At 39.8% G+C, this 7,644-nt stretch overlaps 1 long non-coding RNA gene across 1 annotated transcript; it reads right to left on the bottom strand.

The window, feature by feature from the left end:
* Window positions 1-1,595: 1,595 nt before the first annotated feature.
* LOC115173947 (uncharacterized) lies at window positions 1,596-4,777 on the bottom strand. Its single transcript, XR_003871700.1, has 2 exons — window positions 4,426-4,777; window positions 1,596-2,025 (listed from the first exon to the last, which is right to left on the bottom strand). It is a non-coding gene; the product is annotated as an uncharacterized LOC115173947 (long non-coding RNA).
* Window positions 4,778-7,644: the final 2,867 nt, after the last annotated feature.

Here is a 7,644-nt window from a genome sequence, read left to right as displayed (position 1 = left end):
TGAGCCTCGCTCTCCGCAGTTTGTCAGGCGGGGAGGAGATGAGTAAAGGCCGGGGCTAATGGTGTGCTCTTTACTTTGACCTTCACTGTCTACCTGGGTAATGGAGACTATGGCGAGGGCTGTAATCTTCAGATGGCAATACCCGAGATATACCGATGGCGTTTTCCATATGCCTAGCCTGCTTGCCAGAATAGCGCATACAGTTGTGCCTTAACCCGGAAGACAACGTGGGATACTCCGTTTTAAAAGCAGTCAACTTTAGGCTGGTAGACACCGTGGGATACCGGTGTTTTAACAACAGTTAAGCAGAGGATCTTGCCCGAGACTATGTTCACCACGCCTCTGTAGGCTGCGCTCATGCCCTGGCCTATTCATTTACTCATTTGTGTAAGCGGTGGTATTTTATCCTCTGCCCATATAAATCCGTAGGTTTATTCTCAATTTCCACGAGGAAGGTCTATGGACACCAATACATGATTTTGTAGTCCTCTCCAAAATTAACCTTGTGTGCGCGCAAAGGAGTCAGGCTGTGTAGTCTATTCTTTAAAAAAATGTAATTAGGTCTTACTTACACACTTTGTTAGTCATTTGTGTATGCTATTGTTCTCCACTTTGTATTGACTGAATATAGGTAGCCTATTCATCCGTTTTCTTGGGCATTTTGCTTTGTTGTCGATGGAATTCTTTGTTATTTTGAACAGCAACACAGCTCATATAAACTAAAGAATAATCTGACCCTTCGTATCATTATATACCCATGTGGTTCGTTTTCGTTTCATACCAATCCCTATATCATTTCTTCCCGTATTTATTTACAGTCTGAACTCTAAAACATGATATTATATTATGCTATACTATACGTTAGTTTGATATTTAATAGTCTAGTTGAACACATTGAGTTGTATGTTAGCTAGACTATATTCTCTGTTACTATTCTAGCCTAAAAGAATATCACGCAGAACATAGGCCTACAAGCAGGCCTAAATCATACACACGCCATTTTTTTAATTTTGTTACTCAGATATAGGGTGAACTTAGAATCGGAGAGAATTAGCGTATGTATGATTTAGGCCTGTTTGTAGGCCTATGTTCGGCGTGATATTTATTTCAACTATAATAATAACGGAGAATGTAGCCTAGCTAAAATACAGCTAAAATACAGCTCAATGTGTTCAACTAGGCTACTAAACATGAAATAAAAAAAGGCTACAGTGGAGACATAATCTAGCTTTTGATTGAGCTAAATGTCGAATTGACCCAAGGAACAGTGCACGCGTATACATTGTTGTCACACCTCTATATGGTCAATTCATTTTACTATCCCATTTTTTTATTTCACCAGTGATTAATGTAATAGAATAATCACAAGTGACGTCCATATGAGAAAATCAAGTTCAAACGCAAGAGATACGTCGACAAAAAGCAGGCCTGTTTTTGTTGTTTCTGTCGTCGTCAGAGAAAACTCTGAATGGGCAAATGATTTGGATATGCATAGGTTGCTGCTATTGGTGGGTCTACTTTACCCTATTTTAGACTACATGCCCAAACTGCTGTGAATCCTATAGAAGGCTATAAAATGGAGAGAAAAGACGCAGTTTTGTTTCACAATTTATTAAGCTATAGCCATTGCAACAATATTTATATAGGCTAAGCCAAAGGTCCATGGCGAGAATTTTTTAAATGTAGCTTTTGCCTTGTGAAGTTATTTGCTCGCCAATTCTGAGCTAAATCGACAATGATTATAACCCATATTCCAACACAAGGTTAGTTCGGTTCTTGCGGTTGTCCACTGTCCATCGCTGATGTCATTTTACATGCTTTGTGGCACTCTGTCCATGGGAGTTTAATGAGAGAGTGATATCAGTCGTTTCCCTTGAATTGACCCAAGAGATAGTACGGCTAAAGCCACGTCCTCCCATTGACCATGGAGTTGAATCGTGTTCCCACTAGTCGAGGTTTGTCCTTGTGTGGTCCCTCCTCTGTCCCTCTGTCGTCGCCATCGCCCTCTCCCAACATTTCTGTGACCTGTGGATAAATCAACAGTTCTTTACTGATTTAAATAAAGTTCACGCCTCCTGGTATCTTCGTGTTTGTTAATTCGTATTGAAGTACATGCCAGGGCTTTTTGCTCAAGTTTCATATGAATATATCTGTGTAGTAGTAATCGCCCTCCTTGACGCCCTCTTCGCTTATAGTCATAGACTTGATAACGGCCTACAACTCAACAGCCAATATGGGATATAAATTAAAAAACACCTATATTTTTTTTCTTCTAATCTGGGCATGAGATAATCGTAAACTACATTTTAGTTCTACTTTTTACGAATCAACATATGGAAATGAAGCACATGTTTGTATGGAAATCCAGAGCAGTCACGTTAATGGTAAAGGCGATGTGTTTTGTGTTGAGGCTGTGCGTAATTGAGTAGCACCTACATACAACATAAAAAAAGGTCGAATACTGTTCATTAACTGTTAAGTTTCAAGTTGTAATGTCACGTGTACACGTACAGTGAAATGCCTTTCTTGCAAGCTCCAAACCTTTTATCAATATCAATATAGCACTAAAATAACATAACGTAGAACAAAAACACACGATCAATACAAATAACAAATAAAAATAACACGATAACGTAAGAAGCTTTATAGAGGGTCAGTTCCAATACCATATGAACAATGTGCAGGGATACTGGAGTGAGAGAGGTAGATATGTATAGGGGTAAGGTGACTAGGCATCAGGATATACCATAAACAGAGAAGCAGCAACGTATATTAGGATTTTATTTTTGCACTTTCTCTATGCACACTCACGGGACTCTACTCACTCACGCACACTGACACTCCACACACACATAATATGCTCACACATTTATACGGACTCTACACAGAGATATTCTGGGTTGGGGTTAGAATGAATGTTATTGTAACGTGAGAATGGGTTGATGAGATAGATACATTATGCCTATAGCCCCATTGGAGGAGCGTATTCGAGGTTTACTTTGAACATGTAAATAATCATTCAACTGCAATTGCTGAATATGTATAGGACATTACCAACGTTTTTTCTTTGAAAACAGTGGACTTTACGCCTAATGCAAGGTCAATTTAAGTAGCCTGCGCCATTTTGTTTCCCTTTCATCGACTCTAAGCTGAACAAATAAACGGTACACAAAACATGGTACACACCACTTTCTGAATGGTAAAATCGCACTTTGATCAACAACAAAAGTTAATGATTGTCAACCTCTAACTTGCTATTATTGTATAGGCTATCAATAATCCTTGAGCTTTAGTAGTACGTTTAAATGTGTAAGTCGCTCTGGATAAGAGCGTCTGCGAAATGACATAAATGTAAAATGTAAATGTAATTGAACAACAAAGACAGAAACAGTGTAAAATGTAGGGACATTTTAAAGACATATCCACGGACAGCAAAGATTGAATTGTTTCTTCATGTAAAAAGATTTGTGCCATGTGTGCCATATTTGTCAAAGGAAACGACACCAATACTGCAAAAGTATCTAATATTGACTTAGATATGTCTAAAGTTAGTGTTTGGTCTTTCTCTTTAATAATGCTTGCTCTGGCAGTCCTTTCACCTTTATTACCACCAGTGGGACTATATAAATGCCTATTCATATCCCTTTGTTGAGAACAGATCTAGTGAAGTGAATATTTTACTGTGCGTAAAGTGCATTGTTTAATGTAGCAAATGGAGAAGACTATAATCAATGTGTTCTTGATCATTACAATTCTCTGAAGTAATATCAAGTTTCCTACTAATCTCAGTGTAAACTTACTGGTGTCTAGGGCTCTACTGAAAACTACACCAAAACATCTGCTATTCCAAAGTCTAGGACGCAGTCCACGAAAGTTAAGTTCATTTTTAGACCTCACTTCACACATGCAGACGTTGATCGGTCTGGTAACCTAAAGCCACCTTCTCCTTTCCTTAACTCACAGAGTTGCTGCCAGGAGCTGAAAATGCATTTGTAATGAGGGAAACTTCATCCGGGGCATACCGTGCCCTTAAATGGCGTCTGCAGACCTTACTTTAAGGGCCTACCCCGTGGGCGGTGACCCTGTCCCTCCCCCGAACTTGAAGTCGACCGCACAGACAAAGCTATGGCGTGGGGGGCTTTTACGCAGAAATGCCGTCTCGTTTTTTTGGCCACGGAAGAAAAGCCACAATAACTAAAGAGGGATGTCGTAGGGTCGACATGAATCAAGTGTGTTATGAAGCGTCTTCCTCGAACATAAAAACTGTTTACATGAAATGTTGAAACTTAAATGTCTATCTATTTCTTGTTTCTGACTTTAGCTAACTATTTAAAAAACCGGGGTCAGTATAGAGAAATTGTTTACATTGACAAAACAGTGTTTGCAGCTCATTTCAATTTTGATAAGAGTAAGTTAGAATCTTACCTGTTTAGGTTTAGAATGTCTAGTTTTTTTATATGTCGCTGGACGACTTTGGCTCCTGAGTCCGTGTAGGTGGCAACTTCCTAACACGCCTGGTCGGTTTGATGGTGTCTGGCGGAGATGGAAAAATAGGAGCTAAGGCACTATAAAAACTCAGGTCTGTGCAGAGCAGCCCCTGGTTTTCCTGGGCACCCTGTGCTCAATTACGGCTTAGCACAAGTCGTAGAATGTGTCTGGTTTGACGAAGAGGCGGAGCGTGTGGTCGCGACGGCACTGTGTTTGTTTGTGTCCCCATAATTATTTAACGTGACGATGCATGGACGGATAACCAGGGATATTATAATGCTTCTCTTTGTTTATATTTTGGAAGAGGGGTTTAGCTCATACTTACCGTTTCTTTGTACATGTTATGCTTTCGAAGTCGTATTACATTAGGCCTACATGTGTCATGTTGGCGCGTCCTGAAGCTCCGTGTGTGTGGAGGGAAAGGCAGAGTAGATTTGGGTAAAGCGCTGCGGGACAAGGAGAGAGTCCCCGCGGTCCTAATCCGTCCTCTAGTCGCTCGTTCACAGAACATTGGAGTCAGATTCCACAGTCTCACAAGGCACAACACACCGCTGTGGTCCTTCACACTGTTGTTGTGCTTTAGAAATAAACGCTAACACGCAGGGAGACTGATATCTTAGCTATCCTATAGTCAAGACAAGAGGATAATGTTATACTCTTAGGATTGTAATGAAAAGGTATCATCAAATATCACACTCCAAAAGGATACATCTAAATACATGTTGTTTTTTATTTCAATGCAACAACTTAATTGTATAATATACTTTATTGGGTTGTTAATGATTCATATGCCTATGTGTTTTCATTCTATTTAACGTTTGCAAAATGGGTAGGCCTACAACACTCGTGAGGAACATGCAGTTTATTGTATTTTGTGTAATTATGAGATAGAGCGGTGGCCTTTTTTAATGTTTAAGCATTAACCTTTTTTGACTAGTGTTCCACCTTTGGTTAGATTGTCTATACATCACGTGTTAATGATGAAATAAGTGTTTACCCAACATGGTCTTTACAACGAATAATGGTTTCGAAAACAAGTATTGCCCATAGGCCTACGGATTCCATGAAAATTGTTTAAACGTTTCTCGGGAAATTGGGTTTAAACGAGGATAATATCTGGAGAAATCATTAAAAACAAAAAGTTGATTCAACATCAATGTATTCCACAATAGTGACAGTTGTAGTGTGTTGGCGTTCTAACCAATAATTCCAACATTGTCTGGACCGCTGAAGGGGGCTCAGTCGGTAAAACCGAATTGTATTATATTTCACAATGTCTTGTAGATCATAGAGAAATGTTTATTTAATCAATGCGTAGAAATATCTGTGCGTGAAACGGGAAGTTACGCATTGTGCGATCTGTGTGTATTAATATTCTTAGCCTTACTTATACGCGGTGAGAGCTATACTCGTATAGGCCTATCATTCACAAGTGATGGAGTTCAAGCTGAAAACAATCTAACTGTGTAGTAGAAGCCTAATTGTGTAACCTAACTAGTAATGAACTATAATTTGTAAAATATGTATGATTCAACAAATGTCCATTTCCAATTAGGCCTTTTATTGGTCTAGCTCTGGGTTTTTCCAAATATCCAGACAGACACCCACAATCGCACATTTCTCTCTGTCTATTTACATACTTCCTGCGTTCCAATATGAAGTAAGCCTACCGATCCAGTGGTTTCTTGGTTATTGCTGTCGTAAACAATATTGTGCAATATTGGCAACTTTTTAAATACCGTTTACAAAACGTCCGTCTTTTTTTAGGTGGCAAAAGTGAGATGATCTAGGGGTTTAGATTATTGTAAAAACCAAGCGTCGATATGAGCTATGTCTGTTGGTGTTGTATACGTGCTGCACGGCCTAAAATGTCTGTTTGGTAGCCGCGCCGTCGACACCTGCCTGGAGACATGGCCAAACATCAAGGCTTACTTCAACATGACCCTGATTGACAAATGTTGCCGTGAAGCCAAACGGTCATGATATAATGTTGTAAAGTATGAGCACACACCTGTGAGAAACATCAAACATAACAAGAAAATAATATTTTAGTTGTTGTTTTTGCAACTGGGGCGGCAGGTAGCCTAGCCTTAGAGCGATGGGCCAGTAACCGAAAGGTTGCTAGATCAAGTCCCCGAGCTGACAAGGTAAAAGTCTATTGGTCTGCCCCTGAACAAGGCAGTTAACCCACTGTTCCCCGGTAGGCCGTCATTGCAAATAAGAATGTGTTCTTAACTGACTTGCCTGGAAAAAAATCATATTCAGTAGTATTGGATAGATAATGACTTTATTATCCCCATGGGGAAATGTTGGTTGCGGCTCTGTGCATACATAAAAACACATAAAGATAGACAAGGAAATATACACACAATAAATACAGTTAGAAAAAGTGCAATTCATGAGCGATCAGTGATTGTCTGTACACTACTCACTGGGCACAGATGTCAGTTCAACGCGCGATTTACATATGGTTGTGTTGTCAACGTGAATTCAACGCGTAATGAGCAAAAACAATTCACCATGTCATTGGATTTAGGTTAAAAGTTGGGTGTAAAAAAATCGAAATGCCCTTACCTTGATGACTTTTGGCAAATCCAATTAGTTTTCCACGTCATCACATATCTTTTTTGGGGTTGAAATTATGTGGAAAAAACGTTGATTCAACCAGTTTTGCTCAGTGGGTATACACAACAAAACACTATGTCAACTACAATGTTAGCTGTAGGCCAGCCCGCAGGTCCCACTGGTCGTTTTCAACATTCAGGAGCCTTACTGTTGCTGGGACAAAGGATTGCTTGGTACTATTTCTTTATGCCCTGGTGCCCTGTATCGTGTCCCTGAGGGGAGTAGCTCAAACTCCTGGTAAAGAGGACGTCTGTGGTCCATCAGTACATTTCGGGCTTCTGTGAGGGCTCTGATATCATAAATGACCTCCACACCTATTGATTGAAATGCTAGTCCTTTGGTCAAGTCCAGAGGATACAGATATTACACGTGTTGGCACGCCTCAAATGCATAAGGTTTTACCAAAGACGACATCAAACCCTCAGGAATACCATAAAGCTTACAAGACGCATGGATTCAACGAGCTCTCCAGATTAAATGTCGAAATGCACATAGCGTCTTTAAAATTGATATTGAATCAGGTTAATCCTT

Source organism: Salmo trutta, chromosome 34 (assembly GCF_901001165.1).
Source record: "Salmo trutta chromosome 34, fSalTru1.1, whole genome shotgun sequence".
In the NCBI taxonomy this organism is placed as follows: Eukaryota; Metazoa; Chordata; class Actinopteri; order Salmoniformes; family Salmonidae; genus Salmo; species Salmo trutta.
Note: the sequence above shows the minus strand (reverse complement) of the source record. Positions and strands in the feature narration are given on the sequence as shown.